Source organism: Schistocerca nitens, chromosome 10 (assembly GCF_023898315.1).
Source record: "Schistocerca nitens isolate TAMUIC-IGC-003100 chromosome 10, iqSchNite1.1, whole genome shotgun sequence".
NCBI lineage: Eukaryota > Metazoa > Arthropoda > Insecta > Orthoptera > Acrididae > Schistocerca > Schistocerca nitens.
This window is the reverse complement of record NC_064623.1, coordinates 131,688,733-131,708,435: the sequence shown is the minus strand read 5'-3', so window position 1 is coordinate 131,708,435 and position 19,703 is coordinate 131,688,733. Positions and strand designations below refer to the sequence as shown.

The window sequence follows — 19,703 nt, the reverse complement described above, 5'->3', positions numbered from 1 at the left end:
TCGTCTTACTCAGAGCGGTGGCCGAACGCTATTTTCGACGTTGTGCGTGCCACTTTAATTTTGGCCAACTACGATTCGATACAGAATGCAGGAAACCTGACAGACACCCTCACGGACACATAGAGAGTAGTGTTTGTCTGCGGAATAATGGGAGTGCAAGGGTCTGTGATATTGATATGGTTGTATGTAGCACTGTTCGTCATCAGGGGGCGTAGCTCAGATGGTAGAGCGCTCGCTTAGCATGCGAGAGGTACTGGGGTCGATACCCAGCGCCTCCAGAATTTTTAACACACCAACATGCGCACACTGCCATGCAAGTGGAATAATTCACAGCCAGCGAACGTGTCAAGGCAGATACGAGCGAACGATTAGCAGCCACAATTGGCAAGCGTGCTGCTACGCGCAGGAAGCACCCTCCTCCCACCTCTACACTTAATTTAGAAACAGTACAAGTCTTCCCTTAAGATTCTCAAACCTATGTCGGAAAGATCTGCCTTGCGCCGAGTTCACAATAATCCCACTGCTCATTCCCATTCTTTACGTGCAGTCGGCTGCTACTGGTGTTGCTAGTTGTGACTGCTGATGACAGATGCCGTAGCAATCAATTCATGGAGTGAGTTGTATGTTTTGCGATAGTCTGCCTCTGACAAGCAAGCAGAGGTGACATAGGCGCGAACACAGGAAGCTTGCAGCCCCTCGCTGCCTGCAGACACCGAGCAGCCACACTAGGAGGGCGGCCTAAGTCGTAGGCGAAATGTGCTCATTCGCTTGTGTGCGACGTCAAGCTCTAAATAAGGCTGTCACTAGCGTGAGCGTTGCGTGAGCGTCGTGTAAAGTCGGAAAAGTCGCCTGCATGGGGGAGTGCCATGTTTGGGGAGCGTTTCATAGTATGCGCAGTGCTATGGAGACGCGGAAACTTGTTGTGGCCCAGTGTTTTGCAGTTGGACAAGAGTGGTACACGGTAGTAAAGTGCGAGGCAGTGAGTTGGCATGAACAGTCGAGTGCACATTGGGGCTTGAGATGTGCTTGTTACCTCAGGTGCTGCGTGATTGTCGACAAGGAGTGAAAACGGAGCAATTTGTGACTGTCCTTTCAATTTTAGACGTTAAATACAGACGGAATTTGTAGTCGTAATACTAGAGCATCGAAACTACTTGGAACTCTTGTGTATATGAACGTGTCCGCGCCTTTGTACACTGGTCCCTTCACCCCTACAGACCAACCAACCATCATGTCCGTGCACATCAGAGTAGGAAAGAATGGAAAACAGGGCAGTTTTGTTGCGCTTGTGGGCGTAGCTCAGTTGGTAGAGCGTTCGCTTTGCATGTGAAAGGTCCCGGGTTCAAGCCCCGGCGCCTCCATGTTTTGTGGACAGTGCATGGTAGGTGTTGGTCGCGGCGAGCCTTAAGACACGCAAGACGTTGCAAAGCCAGCGTCACAGACTCATATGATGTATACTGACGTAAGGAGAGCAAGACGTAAATGTGAGGACCGGCTGTTGTCGAGGTGTCAAATATGTCTTCGGTATAACGGCCTAACCTCAATGAAGTCTAGAGAGTGGACAACACGTTCGTCTTACTCAGAGCGGTGGCCGAACGCTATTTTCGACGTTGTGCGTGCCACTTTAATTTTGGCCAACTACGATTCGATACAGAATGCAGGAAACCTGAAAGACACCCTCACGGACACATAGAGAGTAGTGTTTGTCTGCGGAATAATGGGAGTGCAAGGGTCTGTGATATTGATATGGTTGTATGTAGCACTGTTCGTCATCAGGGGGCGTAGCTCAGATGGTAGAGCGCTCGCTTAGCATGCGAGAGGTACTGGGATCGATACCCAGCGCCTCCAGAATTTTTAACACACCAACATGCGCACACTGCCATGCAAGTGGAATAATTCACAGCCAGCGAACGTGTCAAGGCAGATACGAGCGAACGATTAGCAGCCACAATTGGCAAGCGTGCTGCTACGCGCAGGAAGCACCCTCCTCCCACCTCTACACTTAATTTAGAAACAGTACAAGTCTTCCCTTAAGATTCTCAAACCTATGTCGGAAAGATCTGCCTTGCGCCGAGTTCACAATAATCCCACTGCTCATTCCCATTCTTTACGTGCAGTCGGCTGCTACTGGTGTTGCTAGTTGTGACTGCTGATGACAGATGCCGTAGCAATCAATTCATGGAGTGAGTTGTATGTTTTGCGATAGTCTGCCTCTGACAAGCAAGCAGAGGTGACATAGGCGCGAACACAGGAAGCTTGCAGCCCCTCGCTGCCTGCAGACACCGAGCAGCCACACTAGGAGGGCGGCCTAAGTCGTAGGCGAAATGTGCTCATTCGCTTGTGTGCGACGTCAAGCTCTAAATAAGGCTGTCACTAGCGTGAGCGTTGCGTGAGCGTCGTGTAAAGTCGGAAAAGTCGCCTGCATGGGGGAGTGCCATGTTTGGGGAGCGTTTCATAGTATGCGCAGTGCTATGGAGACGCGGAAACTTGTTGTGGCCCAGTGTTTTGCAGTTGGACAAGAGTGGTACACGGTAGTAAAGTGCGAGGCAGTGAGTTGGCATGAACAGTCGAGTGCACATTGGGGCTTGAGATGTGCTTGTTACCTCAGGTGCTGCGTGATTGTCGACAAGGAGTGAAAACGGAGCAATTTGTGACTGTCCTTTCAATTTTAGACGTTAAATACAGACGGAATTTGTAGTCGTAATACTAGAGCATCGAAACTACTTGGAACTCTTGTGTATATGAACGTGTCCGCGCCTTTGTACACTGGTCCCTTCACCCCTACAGACCAACCAACCATCATGTCCGTGCACATCAGAGTAGGAAAGAATGGAAAACAGGGCAGTTTTGTTGCGCTTGTGGGCGTAGCTCAGTTGGTAGAGCGTTCGCTTTGCATGTGAAAGGTCCCGGGTTCAAGCCCCGGCGCCTCCATGTTTTGTGGACAGTGCATGGTAGGTGTTGGTCGCGGCGAGCCTTAAGACACGCAAGACGTTGCAAAGCCAGCGTCACAGACTCATATGATGTATACTGACGTAAGGAGAGCAAGACGTAAATGTGAGGACCGGCTGTTGTCGAGGTGTCAAATATGTCTTCGGTATAACGGCCTAACCTCAATGAAGTCTAGAGAGTGGACAACACGTTCGTCTTACTCAGAGCGGTGGCCGAACGCTATTTTCGACGTTGTGCGTGCCACTTTAATTTTGGCCAACTACGATTCGATACAGAATGCAGGAAACCTGAAAGACACCCTCACGGACACATAGAGAGTAGTGTTTGTCTGCGGAATAATGGGAGTGCAAGGGTCTGTGATATTGATATGGTTGTATGTAGCACTGTTCGTCATCAGGGGGCGTAGCTCAGATGGTAGAGCGCTCGCTTAGCATGCGAGAGGTACTGGGATCGATACCCAGCGCCTCCAGAATTTTTAACACACCAACATGCGCACACTGCCATGCAAGTGGAATAATTCACAGCCAGCGAACGTGTCAAGGCAGATACGAGCGAACGATTAGCAGCCACAATTGGCAAGCGTGCTGCTACGCGCAGGAAGCACCCTCCTCCCACCTCTACACTTAATTTAGAAACAGTACAAGTCTTCCCTTAAGATTCTCAAACCTATGTCGGAAAGATCTGCCTTGCGCCGAGTTCACAATAATCCCACTGCTCATTCCCATTCTTTACGTGCAGTCGGCTGCTACTGGTGTTGCTAGTTGTGACTGCTGATGACAGATGCCGTAGCAATCAATTCATGGAGTGAGTTGTATGTTTTGCGATAGTCTGCCTCTGACAAGCAAGCAGAGGTGACATAGGCGCGAACACAGGAAGCTTGCAGCCCCTCGCTGCCTGCAGACACCGAGCAGCCACACTAGGAGGGCGGCCTAAGTCGTAGGCGAAATGTGCTCATTCGCTTGTGTGCGACGTCAAGCTCTAAATAAGGCTGTCACTAGCGTGAGCGTTGCGTGAGCGTCGTGTAAAGTCGGAAAAGTCGCCTGCATGGGGGAGTGCCATGTTTGGGGAGCGTTTCATAGTATGCGCAGTGCTATGGAGACGCGGAAACTTGTTGTGGCCCAGTGTTTTGCAGTTGGACAAGAGTGGTACACGGTAGTAAAGTGCGAGGCAGTGAGTTGGCATGAACAGTCGAGTGCACATTGGGGCTTGAGATGTGCTTGTTACCTCAGGTGCTGCGTGATTGTCGACAAGGAGTGAAAACTGAGCAATTTGTGACTGTCCTTTCAATTTTAGACGTTAAATACAGACGGAATTTGTAGTCGTAATACTAGAGCATCGAAACTACTTGGAACTCTTGTGTATATGAACGTGTCCGCGCCTTTGTACACTGGTCCCTTCACCCCTACAGACCAACCAACCATCATGTCCGTGCACATCAGAGTAGGAAAGAATGGAAAACAGGGCAGTTTTGTTGCGCTTGTGGGCGTAGCTCAGTTGGTAGAGCGTTCGCTTTGCATGTGAAAGGTCCCGGGTTCAAGCCCCGGCGCCTCCATGTTTTGTGGACAGTGCATGGTAGGTGTTGGTCGCGGCGAGCCTTAAGACACGCAAGACGTTGCAAAGCCAGCGTCACAGACTCATATGATGTATACTGACGTAAGGAGAGCAAGACGTAAATGTGAGGACCGGCTGTTGTCGAGGTGTCAAATATGTCTTCGGTATAACGGCCTAACCTCAATGAAGTCTAGAGAGTGGACAACACGTTCGTCTTACTCAGAGCGGTGGCCGAACGCTATTTTCGACGTTGTGCGTGCCACTTTAATTTTGGCCAACTACGATTCGATACAGAATGCAGGAAACCTGAAAGACACCCTCACGGACACATAGAGAGTAGTGTTTGTCTGCGGAATAATGGGAGTGCAAGGGTCTGTGATATTGATATGGTTGTATGTAGCACTGTTCGTCATCAGGGGGCGTAGCTCAGATGGTAGAGCGCTCGCTTAGCATGCGAGAGGTACTGGGATCGATACCCAGCGCCTCCAGAATTTTTAACACACCAACATGCGCACACTGCCATGCAAGTGGAATAATTCACAGCCAGCGAACGTGTCAAGGCAGATACGAGCGAACGATTAGCAGCCACAATTGGCAAGCGTGCTGCTACGCGCAGGAAGCACCCTCCTCCCACCTCTACACTTAATTTAGAAACAGTACAAGTCTTCCCTTAAGATTCTCAAACCTATGTCGGAAAGATCTGCCTTGCGCCGAGTTCACAATAATCCCACTGCTCATTCCCATTCTTTACGTGCAGTCGGCTGCTACTGGTGTTGCTAGTTGTGACTGCTGATGACAGATGCCGTAGCAATCAATTCATGGAGTGAGTTGTATGTTTTGCGATAGTCTGCCTCTGACAAGCAAGCAGAGGTGACATAGGCGCGAACACAGGAAGCTTGCAGCCCCTCGCTGCCTGCAGACACCGAGCAGCCACACTAGGAGGGCGGCCTAAGTCGTAGGCGAAATGTGCTCATTCGCTTGTGTGCGACGTCAAGCTCTAAATAAGGCTGTCACTAGCGTGAGCGTTGCGTGAGCGTCGTGTAAAGTCGGAAAAGTCGCCTGCATGGGGGAGTGCCATGTTTGGGGAGCGTTTCATAGTATGCGCAGTGCTATGGAGACGCGGAAACTTGTTGTGGCCCAGTGTTTTGCAGTTGGACAAGAGTGGTACACGGTAGTAAAGTGCGAGGCAGTGAGTTGGCATGAACAGTCGAGTGCACATTGGGGCTTGAGATGTGCTTGTTACCTCAGGTGCTGCGTGATTGTCGACAAGGAGTGAAAACGGAGCAATTTGTGACTGTCCTTTCAATTTTAGACGTTAAATACAGACGGAATTTGTAGTCGTAATACTAGAGCATCGAAACTACTTGGAACTCTTGTGTATATGAACGTGTCCGCGCCTTTGTACACTGGTCCCTTCACCCCTACAGACCAACCAACCATCATGTCCGTGCACATCAGAGTAGGAAAGAATGGAAAACAGGGCAGTTTTGTTGCGCTTGTGGGCGTAGCTCAGTTGGTAGAGCGTTCGCTTTGCATGTGAAAGGTCCCGGGTTCAAGCCCCGGCGCCTCCATGTTTTGTGGACAGTGCATGGTAGGTGTTGGTCGCGGCGAGCCTTAAGACACGCAAGACGTTGCAAAGCCAGCGTCACAGACTCATATGATGTATACTGACGTAAGGAGAGCAAGACGTAAATGTGAGGACCGGCTGTTGTCGAGGTGTCAAATATGTCTTCGGTATAACGGCCTAACCTCAATGAAGTCTAGAGAGTGGACAACACGTTCGTCTTACTCAGAGCGGTGGCCGAACGCTATTTTCGACGTTGTGCGTGCCACTTTAATTTTGGCCAACTACGATTCGATACAGAATGCAGGAAACCTGAAAGACACCCTCACGGACACATAGAGAGTAGTGTTTGTCTGCGGAATAATGGGAGTGCAAGGGTCTGTGATATTGATATGGTTGTATGTAGCACTGTTCGTCATCAGGGGGCGTAGCTCAGATGGTAGAGCGCTCGCTTAGCATGCGAGAGGTACTGGGATCGATACCCAGCGCCTCCAGAATTTTTAACACACCAACATGCGCACACTGCCATGCAAGTGGAATAATTCACAGCCAGCGAACGTGTCAAGGCAGATACGAGCGAACGATTAGCAGCCACAATTGGCAAGCGTGCTGCTACGCGCAGGAAGCACCCTCCTCCCACCTCTACACTTAATTTAGAAACAGTACAAGTCTTCCCTTAAGATTCTCAAACCTATGTCGGAAAGATCTGCCTTGCGCCGAGTTCACAATAATCCCACTGCTCATTCCCATTCTTTACGTGCAGTCGGCTGCTACTGGTGTTGCTAGTTGTGACTGCTGATGACAGATGCCGTAGCAATCAATTCATGGAGTGAGTTGTATGTTTTGCGATAGTCTGCCTCTGACAAGCAAGCAGAGGTGACATAGGCGCGAACACAGGAAGCTTGCAGCCCCTCGCTGCCTGCAGACACCGAGCAGCCACACTAGGAGGGCGGCCTAAGTCGTAGGCGAAATGTGCTCATTCGCTTGTGTGCGACGTCAAGCTCTAAATAAGGCTGTCACTAGCGTGAGCGTTGCGTGAGCGTCGTGTAAAGTCGGAAAAGTCGCCTGCATGGGGGAGTGCCATGTTTGGGGAGCGTTTCATAGTATGCGCAGTGCTATGGAGACGCGGAAACTTGTTGTGGCCCAGTGTTTTGCAGTTGGACAAGAGTGGTACACGGTAGTAAAGTGCGAGGCAGTGAGTTGGCATGAACAGTCGAGTGCACATTGGGGCTTGAGATGTGCTTGTTACCTCAGGTGCTGCGTGATTGTCGACAAGGAGTGAAAACGGAGCAATTTGTGACTGTCCTTTCAATTTTAGACGTTAAATACAGACGGAATTTGTAGTCGTAATACTAGAGCATCGAAACTACTTGGAACTCTTGTGTATATGAACGTGTCCGCGCCTTTGTACACTGGTCCCTTCACCCCTACAGACCAACCAACCATCATGTCCGTGCACATCAGAGTAGGAAAGAATGGAAAACAGGGCAGTTTTGTTGCGCTTGTGGGCGTAGCTCAGTTGGTAGAGCGTTCGCTTTGCATGTGAAAGGTCCCGGGTTCAAGCCCCGGCGCCTCCATGTTTTGTGGACAGTGCATGGTAGGTGTTGGTCGCGGCGAGCCTTAAGACACGCAAGACGTTGCAAAGCCAGCGTCACAGACTCATATGATGTATACTGACGTAAGGAGAGCAAGACGTAAATGTGAGGACCGGCTGTTGTCGAGGTGTCAAATATGTCTTCGGTATAACGGCCTAACCTCAATGAAGTCTAGAGAGTGGACAACACGTTCGTCTTACTCAGAGCGGTGGCCGAACGCTATTTTCGACGTTGTGCGTGCCACTTTAATTTTGGCCAACTACGATTCGATACAGAATGCAGGAAACCTGAAAGACACCCTCACGGACACATAGAGAGTAGTGTTTGTCTGCGGAATAATGGGAGTGCAAGGGTCTGTGATATTGATATGGTTGTATGTAGCACTGTTCGTCATCAGGGGGCGTAGCTCAGATGGTAGAGCGCTCGCTTAGCATGCGAGAGGTACTGGGATCGATACCCAGCGCCTCCAGAATTTTTAACACACCAACATGCGCACACTGCCATGCAAGTGGAATAATTCACAGCCAGCGAACGTGTCAAGGCAGATACGAGCGAACGATTAGCAGCCACAATTGGCAAGCGTGCTGCTACGCGCAGGAAGCACCCTCCTCCCACCTCTACACTTAATTTAGAAACAGTACAAGTCTTCCCTTAAGATTCTCAAACCTATGTCGGAAAGATCTGCCTTGCGCCGAGTTCACAATAATCCCACTGCTCATTCCCATTCTTTACGTGCAGTCGGCTGCTACTGGTGTTGCTAGTTGTGACTGCTGATGACAGATGCCGTAGCAATCAATTCATGGAGTGAGTTGTATGTTTTGCGATAGTCTGCCTCTGACAAGCAAGCAGAGGTGACATAGGCGCGAACACAGGAAGCTTGCAGCCCCTCGCTGCCTGCAGACACCGAGCAGCCACACTAGGAGGGCGGCCTAAGTCGTAGGCGAAATGTGCTCATTCGCTTGTGTGCGACGTCAAGCTCTAAATAAGGCTGTCACTAGCGTGAGCGTTGCGTGAGCGTCGTGTAAAGTCGGAAAAGTCGCCTGCATGGGGGAGTGCCATGTTTGGGGAGCGTTTCATAGTATGCGCAGTGCTATGGAGACGCGGAAACTTGTTGTGGCCCAGTGTTTTGCAGTTGGACAAGAGTGGTACACGGTAGTAAAGTGCGAGGCAGTGAGTTGGCATGAACAGTCGAGTGCACATTGGGGCTTGAGATGTGCTTGTTACCTCAGGTGCTGCGTGATTGTCGACAAGGAGTGAAAACGGAGCAATTTGTGACTGTCCTTTCAATTTTAGACGTTAAATACAGACGGAATTTGTAGTCGTAATACTAGAGCATCGAAACTACTTGGAACTCTTGTGTATATGAACGTGTCCGCGCCTTTGTACACTGGTCCCTTCACCCCTACAGACCAACCAACCATCATGTCCGTGCACATCAGAGTAGGAAAGAATGGAAAACAGGGCAGTTTTGTTGCGCTTGTGGGCGTAGCTCAGTTGGTAGAGCGTTCGCTTTGCATGTGAAAGGTCCCGGGTTCAAGCCCCGGCGCCTCCATGTTTTGTGGACAGTGCATGGTAGGTGTTGGTCGCGGCGAGCCTTAAGACACGCAAGACGTTGCAAAGCCAGCGTCACAGACTCATATGATGTATACTGACGTAAGGAGAGCAAGACGTAAATGTGAGGACCGGCTGTTGTCGAGGTGTCAAATATGTCTTCGGTATAACGGCCTAACCTCAATGAAGTCTAGAGAGTGGACAACACGTTCGTCTTACTCAGAGCGGTGGCCGAACGCTATTTTCGACGTTGTGCGTGCCACTTTAATTTTGGCCAACTACGATTCGATACAGAATGCAGGAAACCTGAAAGACACCCTCACGGACACATAGAGAGTAGTGTTTGTCTGCGGAATAATGGGAGTGCAAGGGTCTGTGATATTGATATGGTTGTATGTAGCACTGTTCGTCATCAGGGGGCGTAGCTCAGATGGTAGAGCGCTCGCTTAGCATGCGAGAGGTACTGGGATCGATACCCAGCGCCTCCAGAATTTTTAACACACCAACATGCGCACACTGCCATGCAAGTGGAATAATTCACAGCCAGCGAACGTGTCAAGGCAGATACGAGCGAACGATTAGCAGCCACAATTGGCAAGCGTGCTGCTACGCGCAGGAAGCACCCTCCTCCCACCTCTACACTTAATTTAGAAACAGTACAAGTCTTCCCTTAAGATTCTCAAACCTATGTCGGAAAGATCTGCCTTGCGCCGAGTTCACAATAATCCCACTGCTCATTCCCATTCTTTACGTGCAGTCGGCTGCTACTGGTGTTGCTAGTTGTGACTGCTGATGACAGATGCCGTAGCAATCAATTCATGGAGTGAGTTGTATGTTTTGCGATAGTCTGCCTCTGACAAGCAAGCAGAGGTGACATAGGCGCGAACACAGGAAGCTTGCAGCCCCTCGCTGCCTGCAGACACCGAGCAGCCACACTAGGAGGGCGGCCTAAGTCGTAGGCGAAATGTGCTCATTCGCTTGTGTGCGACGTCAAGCTCTAAATAAGGCTGTCACTAGCGTGAGCGTCGTGTAAAGTCGGAAAAGTCGCCTGCATGGGGGAGTGCCATGTTTGGGGAGCGTTTCATAGTATGCGCAGTGCTATGGAGACGCGGAAACTTGTTGTGGCCCAGTGTTTTGCAGTTGGACAAGAGTGGTACACGGTAGTAAAGTGCGAGGCAGTGAGTTGGCATGAACAGTCGAGTGCACATTGGGGCTTGAGATGTGCTTGTTACCTCAGGTGCTGCGTGATTGTCGACAAGGAGTGAAAACGGAGCAATTTGTGACTGTCCTTTCAATTTTAGACGTTAAATACAGACGGAATTTGTAGTCGTAATACTAGAGCATCGAAACTACTTGGAACTCTTGTGTATATGAACGTGTCCGCGCCTTTGTACACTGGTCCCTTCACCCCTACAGACCAACCAACCATCATGTCCGTGCACATCAGAGTAGGAAAGAATGGAAAACAGGGCAGTTTTGTTGCGCTTGTGGGCGTAGCTCAGTTGGTAGAGCGTTCGCTTTGCATGTGAAAGGTCCCGGGTTCAAGCCCCGGCGCCTCCATGTTTTGTGGACAGTGCATGGTAGGTGTTGGTCGCGGCGAGCCTTAAGACACGCAAGACGTTGCAAAGCCAGCGTCACAGACTCATATGATGTATACTGACGTAAGGAGAGCAAGACGTAAATGTGAGGACCGGCTGTTGTCGAGGTGTCAAATATGTCTTCGGTATAACGGCCTAACCTCAATGAAGTCTAGAGAGTGGACAACACGTTCGTCTTACTCAGAGCGGTGGCCGAACGCTATTTTCGACGTTGTGCGTGCCACTTTAATTTTGGCCAACTACGATTCGATACAGAATGCAGGAAACCTGAAAGACACCCTCACGGACACATAGAGAGTAGTGTTTGTCTGCGGAATAATGGGAGTGCAAGGGTCTGTGATATTGATATGGTTGTATGTAGCACTGTTCGTCATCAGGGGGCGTAGCTCAGATGGTAGAGCGCTCGCTTAGCATGCGAGAGGTACTGGGATCGATACCCAGCGCCTCCAGAATTTTTAACACACCAACATGCGCACACTGCCATGCAAGTGGAATAATTCACAGCCAGCGAACGTGTCAAGGCAGATACGAGCGAACGATTAGCAGCCACAATTGGCAAGCGTGCTGCTACGCGCAGGAAGCACCCTCCTCCCACCTCTACACTTAATTTAGAAACAGTACAAGTCTTCCCTTAAGATTCTCAAACCTATGTCGGAAAGATCTGCCTTGCGCCGAGTTCACAATAATCCCACTGCTCATTCCCATTCTTTACGTGCAGTCGGCTGCTACTGGTGTTGCTAGTTGTGACTGCTGATGACAGATGCCGTAGCAATCAATTCATGGAGTGAGTTGTATGTTTTGCGATAGTCTGCCTCTGACAAGCAAGCAGAGGTGACATAGGCGCGAACACAGGAAGCTTGCAGCCCCTCGCTGCCTGCAGACACCGAGCAGCCACACTAGGAGGGCGGCCTAAGTCGTAGGCGAAATGTGCTCATTCGCTTGTGTGCGACGTCAAGCTCTAAATAAGGCTGTCACTAGCGTGAGCGTTGCGTGAGCGTCGTGTAAAGTCGGAAAAGTCGCCTGCATGGGGGAGTGCCATGTTTGGGGAGCGTTTCATAGTATGCGCAGTGCTATGGAGACGCGGAAACTTGTTGTGGCCCAGTGTTTTGCAGTTGGACAAGAGTGGTACACGGTAGTAAAGTGCGAGGCAGTGAGTTGGCATGAACAGTCGAGTGCACATTGGGGCTTGAGATGTGCTTGTTACCTCAGGTGCTGCGTGATTGTCGACAAGGAGTGAAAACGGAGCAATTTGTGACTGTCCTTTCAATTTTAGACGTTAAATACAGACGGAATTTGTAGTCGTAATACTAGAGCATCGAAACTACTTGGAACTCTTGTGTATATGAACGTGTCCGCGCCTTTGTACACTGGTCCCTTCACCCCTACAGACCAACCAACCATCATGTCCGTGCACATCAGAGTAGGAAAGAATGGAAAACAGGGCAGTTTTGTTGCGCTTGTGGGCGTAGCTCAGTTGGTAGAGCGTTCGCTTTGCATGTGAAAGGTCCCGGGTTCAAGCCCCGGCGCCTCCATGTTTTGTGGACAGTGCATGGTAGGTGTTGGTCGCGGCGAGCCTTAAGACACGCAAGACGTTGCAAAGCCAGCGTCACAGACTCATATGATGTATACTGACGTAAGGAGAGCAAGACGTAAATGTGAGGACCGGCTGTTGTCGAGGTGTCAAATATGTCTTCGGTATAACGGCCTAACCTCAATGAAGTCTAGAGAGTGGACAACACGTTCGTCTTACTCAGAGCGGTGGCCGAACGCTATTTTCGACGTTGTGCGTGCCACTTTAATTTTGGCCAACTACGATTCGATACAGAATGCAGGAAACCTGAAAGACACCCTCACGGACACATAGAGAGTAGTGTTTGTCTGCGGAATAATGGGAGTGCAAGGGTCTGTGATATTGATATGGTTGTATGTAGCACTGTTCGTCATCAGGGGGCGTAGCTCAGATGGTAGAGCGCTCGCTTAGCATGCGAGAGGTACTGGGATCGATACCCAGCGCCTCCAGAATTTTTAACACACCAACATGCGCACACTGCCATGCAAGTGGAATAATTCACAGCCAGCGAACGTGTCAAGGCAGATACGAGCGAACGATTAGCAGCCACAATTGGCAAGCGTGCTGCTACGCGCAGGAAGCACCCTCCTCCCACCTCTACACTTAATTTAGAAACAGTACAAGTCTTCCCTTAAGATTCTCAAACCTATGTCGGAAAGATCTGCCTTGCGCCGAGTTCACAATAATCCCACTGCTCATTCCCATTCTTTACGTGCAGTCGGCTGCTACTGGTGTTGCTAGTTGTGACTGCTGATGACAGATGCCGTAGCAATCAATTCATGGAGTGAGTTGTATGTTTTGCGATAGTCTGCCTCTGACAAGCAAGCAGAGGTGACATAGGCGCGAACACAGGAAGCTTGCAGCCCCTCGCTGCCTGCAGACACCGAGCAGCCACACTAGGAGGGCGGCCTAAGTCGTAGGCGAAATGTGCTCATTCGCTTGTGTGCGACGTCAAGCTCTAAATAAGGCTGTCACTAGCGTGAGCGTTGCGTGAGCGTCGTGTAAAGTCGGAAAAGTCGCCTGCATGGGGGAGTGCCATGTTTGGGGAGCGTTTCATAGTATGCGCAGTGCTATGGAGACGCGGAAACTTGTTGTGGCCCAGTGTTTTGCAGTTGGACAAGAGTGGTACACGGTAGTAAAGTGCGAGGCAGTGAGTTGGCATGAACAGTCGAGTGCACATTGGGGCTTGAGATGTGCTTGTTACCTCAGGTGCTGCGTGATTGTCGACAAGGAGTGAAAACGGAGCAATTTGTGACTGTCCTTTCAATTTTAGACGTTAAATACAGACGGAATTTGTAGTCGTAATACTAGAGCATCGAAACTACTTGGAACTCTTGTGTATATGAACGTGTCCGCGCCTTTGTACACTGGTCCCTTCACCCCTACAGACCAACCAACCATCATGTCCGTGCACATCAGAGTAGGAAAGAATGGAAAACAGGGCAGTTTTGTTGCGCTTGTGGGCGTAGCTCAGTTGGTAGAGCGTTCGCTTTGCATGTGAAAGGTCCCGGGTTCAAGCCCCGGCGCCTCCATGTTTTGTGGACAGTGCATGGTAGGTGTTGGTCGCGGCGAGCCTTAAGACACGCAAGACGTTGCAAAGCCAGCGTCACAGACTCATATGATGTATACTGACGTAAGGAGAGCAAGACGTAAATGTGAGGACCGGCTGTTGTCGAGGTGTCAAATATGTCTTCGGTATAACGGCCTAACCTCAATGAAGTCTAGAGAGTGGACAACACGTTCGTCTTACTCAGAGCGGTGGCCGAACGCTATTTTCGACGTTGTGCGTGCCACTTTAATTTTGGCCAACTACGATTCGATACAGAATGCAGGAAACCTGAAAGACACCCTCACGGACACATAGAGAGTAGTGTTTGTCTGCGGAATAATGGGAGTGCAAGGGTCTGTGATATTGATATGGTTGTATGTAGCACTGTTCGTCATCAGGGGGCGTAGCTCAGATGGTAGAGCGCTCGCTTAGCATGCGAGAGGTACTGGGATCGATACCCAGCGCCTCCAGAATTTTTAACACACCAACATGCGCACACTGCCATGCAAGTGGAATAATTCACAGCCAGCGAACGTGTCAAGGCAGATACGAGCGAACGATTAGCAGCCACAATTGGCAAGCGTGCTGCTACGCGCAGGAAGCACCCTCCTCCCACCTCTACACTTAATTTAGAAACAGTACAAGTCTTCCCTTAAGATTCTCAAACCTATGTCGGAAAGATCTGCCTTGCGCCGAGTTCACAATAATCCCACTGCTCATTCCCATTCTTTACGTGCAGTCGGCTGCTACTGGTGTTGCTAGTTGTGACTGCTGATGACAGATGCCGTAGCAATCAATTCATGGAGTGAGTTGTATGTTTTGCGATAGTCTGCCTCTGACAAGCAAGCAGAGGTGACATAGGCGCGAACACAGGAAGCTTGCAGCCCCTCGCTGCCTGCAGACACCGAGCAGCCACACTAGGAGGGCGGCCTAAGTCGTAGGCGAAATGTGCTCATTCGCTTGTGTGCGACGTCAAGCTCTAAATAAGGCTGTCACTAGCGTGAGCGTTGCGTGAGCGTCGTGTAAAGTCGGAAAAGTCGCCTGCATGGGGGAGTGCCATGTTTGGGGAGCGTTTCATAGTATGCGCAGTGCTATGGAGACGCGGAAACTTGTTGTGGCCCAGTGTTTTGCAGTTGGACAAGAGTGGTACACGGTAGTAAAGTGCGAGGCAGTGAGTTGGCATGAACAGTCGAGTGCACATTGGGGCTTGAGATGTGCTTGTTACCTCAGGTGCTGCGTGATTGTCGACAAGGAGTGAAAACGGAGCAATTTGTGACTGTCCTTTCAATTTTAGACGTTAAATACAGACGGAATTTGTAGTCGTAATACTAGAGCATCGAAACTACTTGGAACTCTTGTGTATATGAACGTGTCCGCGCCTTTGTACACTGGTCCCTTCACCCCTACAGACCAACCAACCATCATGTCCGTGCACATCAGAGTAGGAAAGAATGGAAAACAGGGCAGTTTTGTTGCGCTTGTGGGCGTAGCTCAGTTGGTAGAGCGTTCGCTTTGCATGTGAAAGGTCCCGGGTTCAAGCCCCGGCGCCTCCATGTTTTGTGGACAGTGCATGGTAGGTGTTGGTCGCGGCGAGCCTTAAGACACGCAAGACGTTGCAAAGCCAGCGTCACAGACTCATATGATGTATACTGACGTAAGGAGAGCAAGACGTAAATGTGAGGACCGGCTGTTGTCGAGGTGTCAAATATGTCTTCGGTATAACGGCCTAACCTCAATGAAGTCTAGAGAGTGGACAACACGTTCGTCTTACTCAGAGCGGTGGCCGAACGCTATTTTCGACGTTGTGCGTGCCACTTTAATTTTGGCCAACTACGATTCGATACAGAATGCAGGAAACCTGAAAGACACCCTCACGGACACATAGAGAGTAGTGTTTGTCTGCGGAATAATGGGAGTGCAAGGGTCTGTGATATTGATATGGTTGTATGTAGCACTGTTCGTCATCAGGGGGCGTAGCTCAGATGGTAGAGCGCTCGCTTAGCATGCGAGAGGTACTGGGATCGATACCCAGCGCCTCCAGAATTTTTAACACACCAACATGCGCACACTGCCATGCAAGTGGAATAATTCACAGCCAGCGAACGTGTCAAGGCAGATACGAGCGAACGATTAGCAGCCACAATTGGCAAGCGTGCTGCTACGCGCAGGAAGCACCCTCCTCCCACCTCTACACTTAATTTAGAAACAGTACAAGTCTTCCCTTAAGATTCTCAAACCTATGTCGGAAAGATCTGCCTTGCGCCGAGTTCACAATAATCCCACTGCTCATTCCCATTCTTTACGTGCAGTCGGCTGCTACTGGTGTTGCTAGTTGTGACTGCTGATGACAGATGCCGTAGCAATCAATTCATGGAGTGAGTTGTATGTTTTGCGATAGTCTGCCTCTGACAAGCAAGCAGAGGTGACATAGGCGCGAACACAGGAAGCTTGCAGCCCCTCGCTGCCTGCAGACACCGAGCAGCCACACTAGGAGGGCGGCCTAAGTCGTAGGCGAAATGTGCTCATTCGCTTGTGTGCGACGTCAAGCTCTAAATAAGGCTGTCACTAGCGTGAGCGTTGCGTGAGCGTCGTGTAAAGTCGGAAAAGTCGCCTGCATGGGGGAGTGCCATGTTTGGGGAGCGTTTCATAGTATGCGCAGTGCTATGGAGACGCGGAAACTTGTTGTGGCCCAGTGTTTTGCAGTTGGACAAGAGTGGTACACGGTAGTAAAGTGCGAGGCAGTGAGTTGGCATGAACAGTCGAGTGCACATTGGGGCTTGAGATGTGCTTGTTACCTCAGGTGCTGCGTGATTGTCGACAAGGAGTGAAAACGGAGCAATTTGTGACTGTCCTTTCAATTTTAGACGTTAAATACAGACGGAATTTGTAGTCGTAATACTAGAGCATCGAAACTACTTGGAACTCTTGTGTATATGAACGTGTCCGCGCCTTTGTACACTGGTCCCTTCACCCCTACAGACCAACCAACCATCATGTCCGTGCACATCAGAGTAGGAAAGAATGGAAAACAGGGCAGTTTTGTTGCGCTTGTGGGCGTAGCTCAGTTGGTAGAGCGTTCGCTTTGCATGTGAAAGGTCCCGGGTTCAAGCCCCGGCGCCTCCATGTTTTGTGGACAGTGCATGGTAGGTGTTGGTCGCGGCGAGCCTTAAGACACGCAAGACGTTGCAAAGCCAGCGTCACAGACTCATATGATGTATACTGACGTAAGGAGAGCAAGACGTAAATGTGAGGACCGGCTGTTGTCGAGGTGTCAAATATGTCTTCGGTATAACGGCCTAACCTCAATGAAGTCTAGAGAGTGGACAACACGTTCGTCTTACTCAGAGCGGTGGCCGAACGCTATTTTCGACGTTGTGCGTGCCACTTTAATTTTGGCCAACTACGATTCGATACAGAATGCAGGAAACCTGAAAGACACCCTCACGGACACATAGAGAGTAGTGTTTGTCTGCGGAATAATGGGAGTGCAAGGGTCTGTGATATTGATATGGTTGTATGTAGCACTGTTCGTCATCAGGGGGCGTAGCTCAGATGGTAGAGCGCTCGCTTAGCATGCGAGAGGTACTGGGATCGATACCCAGCGCCTCCAGAATTTTTAACACACCAACATGCGCACACTGCCATGCAAGTGGAATAATTCACAGCCAGCGAACGTGTCAAGGCAGATACGAGCGAACGATTAGCAGCCACAATTGGCAAGCGTGCTGCTACGCGCAGGAAGCACCCTCCTCCCACCTCTACACTTAATTTAGAAACAGTACAAGTCTTCCCTTAAGATTCTCAAACCTATGTCGGAAAGATCTGCCTTGCGCCGAGTTCACAATAATCCCACTGCTCATTCCCATTCTTTACGTGCAGTCGGCTGCTACTGGTGTTGCTAGTTGTGACTGCTGATGACAGATGCCGTAGCAATCAATTCATGGAGTGAGTTGTATGTTTTGCGATAGTCTGCCTCTGACAAGCAAGCAGAGGTGACATAGGCGCGAACACAGGAAGCTTGCAGCCCCTCGCTGCCTGCAGACACCGAGCAGCCACACTAGGAGGGCGGCCTAAGTCGTAGGCGAAATGTGCTCATTCGCTTGTGTGCGACGTCAAGCTCTAAATAAGGCTGTCACTAGCGTGAGCGTCGTGTAAAGTCGGAAAAGTCGCCTGCATGGGGGAGTGCCATGTTTGGGGAGCGTTTCATAGTATGCGCAGTGCTATGGAGACGCGGAAACTTGTTGTGGCCCAGTGTTTTGCAGTTGGACAAGAGTGGTACACGGTAGTAAAGTGCGAGGCAGTGAGTTGGCATGAACAGTCGAGTGCACATTGGGGCTTGAGATGTGCTTGTTACCTCAGGTGCTGCGTGATTGTCGACAAGGAGTGAAAACGGAGCAATTTGTGACTGTCCTTTCAATTTTAGACGTTAAATACAGACGGAATTTGTAGTCGTAATACTAGAGCATCGAAACTACTTGGAACTCTTGTGTATATGAACGTGTCCGCGCCTTTGTACACTGGTCCCTTCACCCCTACAGACCAACCAACCATCATGTCCGTGCACATCAGAGTAGGAAAGAATGGAAAACAGGGCAGTTTTGTTGCGCTTGTGGGCGTAGCTCAGTTGGTAGAGCGTTCGCTTTGCATGTGAAAGGTCCCGGGTTCAAGCCCCGGCGCCTCCATGTTTTGTGGACAGTGCATGGTAGGTGTTGGTCGCGGCGAGCCTTAAGACACGCAAGACGTTGCAAAGCCAGCGTCACAGACTCATATGATGTATACTGACGTAAGGAGAGCAAGACGTAAATGTGAGGACCGGCTGTTGTCGAGGTGTCAAATATGTCTTCGGTATAACGGCCTAACCTCAATGAAGTCTAGAGAGTGGACAACACGTTCGTCTTACTCAGAGCGGTGGCCGAACGCTATTTTCGACGTTGTGCGTGCCACTTTAATTTTGGCCAACTACGATTCGATACAGAATGCAGGAAACCTGAAAGACACCCTCACGGACACATAGAGAGTAGTGTTTGTCTGCGGAATAATGGGAGTGCAAGGGTCTGTGATATTGATATGGTTGTATGTAGCACTGTTCGTCATCAGGGGGCGTAGCTCAGATGGTAGAGCGCTCGCTTAGCATGCGAGAGGTACTGGGATCGATACCCAGCGCCTCCAGAATTTTTAACACACCAACATGCGCACACTGCCATGCAAGTGGAATAATTCACAGCCAGCGAACGTGTCAAGGCAGATACGAGCGAACGATTAGCAGCCACAATTGGCAAGCGTGCTGCTACGCGCAGGAAGCACCCTCCTCCCACCTCTACACTTAATTTAGAAACAGTACAAGTCTTCCCTTAAGATTCTCAAACCTATGTCGGAAAGATCTGCCTTGCGCCGAGTTCACAATAATCCCACTGCTCATTCCCATTCTTTACGTGCAGTCGGCTGCTACTGGTGTTGCTAGTTGTGACTGCTGATGACAGATGCCGTAGCAATCAATTCATGGAGTGAGTTGTATGTTTTGCGATAGTCTGCCTCTGACAAGCAAGCAGAGGTGACATAGGCGCGAACACAGGAAGCTTGCAGCCCCTCGCTGCCTGCAGACACCGAGCAGCCACACTAGGAGGGCGGCCTAAGTCGTAGGCGAAATGTGCTCATTCGCTTGTGTGCGACGTCAAGCTCTAAATAAGGCTGTCACTAGCGTGAGCGTTGCGTGAGCGTCGTGTAAAGTCGGAAAAGTCGCCTGCATGGGGGAGTGCCATGTTTGGGGAGCGTTTCA

General features: G+C 50.3%; 25 non-coding genes across 25 annotated transcripts; all 25 read left to right on the top strand.

Moving 5' to 3' along the window:
- The first annotated feature begins 205 nt into the window (after nt 1-205).
- On the top strand, nt 206-278 carry Trnaa-agc (transfer RNA alanine (anticodon AGC)). Its single transcript has one exon. It is a non-coding gene; the product is annotated as a tRNA-Ala (tRNA).
- Nucleotides 279-1,288: 1,010 nt separating this feature from the next.
- Nucleotides 1,289-1,361, top strand: Trnaa-ugc (transfer RNA alanine (anticodon UGC)). Its single transcript has one exon. It is a non-coding gene; the product is annotated as a tRNA-Ala (tRNA).
- A 414-nt stretch (nt 1,362-1,775) lies between these two features.
- Trnaa-agc (transfer RNA alanine (anticodon AGC)) lies at nt 1,776-1,848 on the top strand. The gene has a single exon. It is a non-coding gene; the product is annotated as a tRNA-Ala (tRNA).
- A 1,010-nt stretch (nt 1,849-2,858) lies between these two features.
- Trnaa-ugc (transfer RNA alanine (anticodon UGC)) lies at nt 2,859-2,931 on the top strand. The gene has a single exon. It is a non-coding gene; the product is annotated as a tRNA-Ala (tRNA).
- A 414-nt stretch (nt 2,932-3,345) lies between these two features.
- Nucleotides 3,346-3,418, top strand: Trnaa-agc (transfer RNA alanine (anticodon AGC)). The gene has a single exon. It is a non-coding gene; the product is annotated as a tRNA-Ala (tRNA).
- Nucleotides 3,419-4,428: 1,010 nt separating this feature from the next.
- Nucleotides 4,429-4,501, top strand: Trnaa-ugc (transfer RNA alanine (anticodon UGC)). Its single transcript has one exon. It is a non-coding gene; the product is annotated as a tRNA-Ala (tRNA).
- Nucleotides 4,502-4,915: 414 nt separating this feature from the next.
- Trnaa-agc (transfer RNA alanine (anticodon AGC)) lies at nt 4,916-4,988 on the top strand. The gene has a single exon. It is a non-coding gene; the product is annotated as a tRNA-Ala (tRNA).
- Nucleotides 4,989-5,998: 1,010 nt separating this feature from the next.
- Trnaa-ugc (transfer RNA alanine (anticodon UGC)) lies at nt 5,999-6,071 on the top strand. The gene has a single exon. It is a non-coding gene; the product is annotated as a tRNA-Ala (tRNA).
- Nucleotides 6,072-6,485: 414 nt separating this feature from the next.
- On the top strand, nt 6,486-6,558 carry Trnaa-agc (transfer RNA alanine (anticodon AGC)). Its single transcript has one exon. It is a non-coding gene; the product is annotated as a tRNA-Ala (tRNA).
- A 1,010-nt stretch (nt 6,559-7,568) lies between these two features.
- On the top strand, nt 7,569-7,641 carry Trnaa-ugc (transfer RNA alanine (anticodon UGC)). The gene has a single exon. It is a non-coding gene; the product is annotated as a tRNA-Ala (tRNA).
- Nucleotides 7,642-8,055: 414 nt separating this feature from the next.
- Trnaa-agc (transfer RNA alanine (anticodon AGC)) lies at nt 8,056-8,128 on the top strand. The gene has a single exon. It is a non-coding gene; the product is annotated as a tRNA-Ala (tRNA).
- Nucleotides 8,129-9,138: 1,010 nt separating this feature from the next.
- Trnaa-ugc (transfer RNA alanine (anticodon UGC)) lies at nt 9,139-9,211 on the top strand. Its single transcript has one exon. It is a non-coding gene; the product is annotated as a tRNA-Ala (tRNA).
- A 414-nt stretch (nt 9,212-9,625) lies between these two features.
- Trnaa-agc (transfer RNA alanine (anticodon AGC)) lies at nt 9,626-9,698 on the top strand. Its single transcript has one exon. It is a non-coding gene; the product is annotated as a tRNA-Ala (tRNA).
- A 999-nt stretch (nt 9,699-10,697) lies between these two features.
- Nucleotides 10,698-10,770, top strand: Trnaa-ugc (transfer RNA alanine (anticodon UGC)). The gene has a single exon. It is a non-coding gene; the product is annotated as a tRNA-Ala (tRNA).
- A 414-nt stretch (nt 10,771-11,184) lies between these two features.
- Trnaa-agc (transfer RNA alanine (anticodon AGC)) lies at nt 11,185-11,257 on the top strand. Its single transcript has one exon. It is a non-coding gene; the product is annotated as a tRNA-Ala (tRNA).
- Nucleotides 11,258-12,267: 1,010 nt separating this feature from the next.
- On the top strand, nt 12,268-12,340 carry Trnaa-ugc (transfer RNA alanine (anticodon UGC)). Its single transcript has one exon. It is a non-coding gene; the product is annotated as a tRNA-Ala (tRNA).
- A 414-nt stretch (nt 12,341-12,754) lies between these two features.
- On the top strand, nt 12,755-12,827 carry Trnaa-agc (transfer RNA alanine (anticodon AGC)). The gene has a single exon. It is a non-coding gene; the product is annotated as a tRNA-Ala (tRNA).
- Nucleotides 12,828-13,837: 1,010 nt separating this feature from the next.
- Trnaa-ugc (transfer RNA alanine (anticodon UGC)) lies at nt 13,838-13,910 on the top strand. Its single transcript has one exon. It is a non-coding gene; the product is annotated as a tRNA-Ala (tRNA).
- A 414-nt stretch (nt 13,911-14,324) lies between these two features.
- On the top strand, nt 14,325-14,397 carry Trnaa-agc (transfer RNA alanine (anticodon AGC)). The gene has a single exon. It is a non-coding gene; the product is annotated as a tRNA-Ala (tRNA).
- A 1,010-nt stretch (nt 14,398-15,407) lies between these two features.
- On the top strand, nt 15,408-15,480 carry Trnaa-ugc (transfer RNA alanine (anticodon UGC)). The gene has a single exon. It is a non-coding gene; the product is annotated as a tRNA-Ala (tRNA).
- A 414-nt stretch (nt 15,481-15,894) lies between these two features.
- Nucleotides 15,895-15,967, top strand: Trnaa-agc (transfer RNA alanine (anticodon AGC)). Its single transcript has one exon. It is a non-coding gene; the product is annotated as a tRNA-Ala (tRNA).
- Nucleotides 15,968-16,977: 1,010 nt separating this feature from the next.
- Trnaa-ugc (transfer RNA alanine (anticodon UGC)) lies at nt 16,978-17,050 on the top strand. The gene has a single exon. It is a non-coding gene; the product is annotated as a tRNA-Ala (tRNA).
- Nucleotides 17,051-17,464: 414 nt separating this feature from the next.
- Nucleotides 17,465-17,537, top strand: Trnaa-agc (transfer RNA alanine (anticodon AGC)). The gene has a single exon. It is a non-coding gene; the product is annotated as a tRNA-Ala (tRNA).
- Nucleotides 17,538-18,536: 999 nt separating this feature from the next.
- On the top strand, nt 18,537-18,609 carry Trnaa-ugc (transfer RNA alanine (anticodon UGC)). Its single transcript has one exon. It is a non-coding gene; the product is annotated as a tRNA-Ala (tRNA).
- A 414-nt stretch (nt 18,610-19,023) lies between these two features.
- On the top strand, nt 19,024-19,096 carry Trnaa-agc (transfer RNA alanine (anticodon AGC)). Its single transcript has one exon. It is a non-coding gene; the product is annotated as a tRNA-Ala (tRNA).
- The last annotated feature ends 607 nt before the right edge of the window (nt 19,097-19,703 follow it).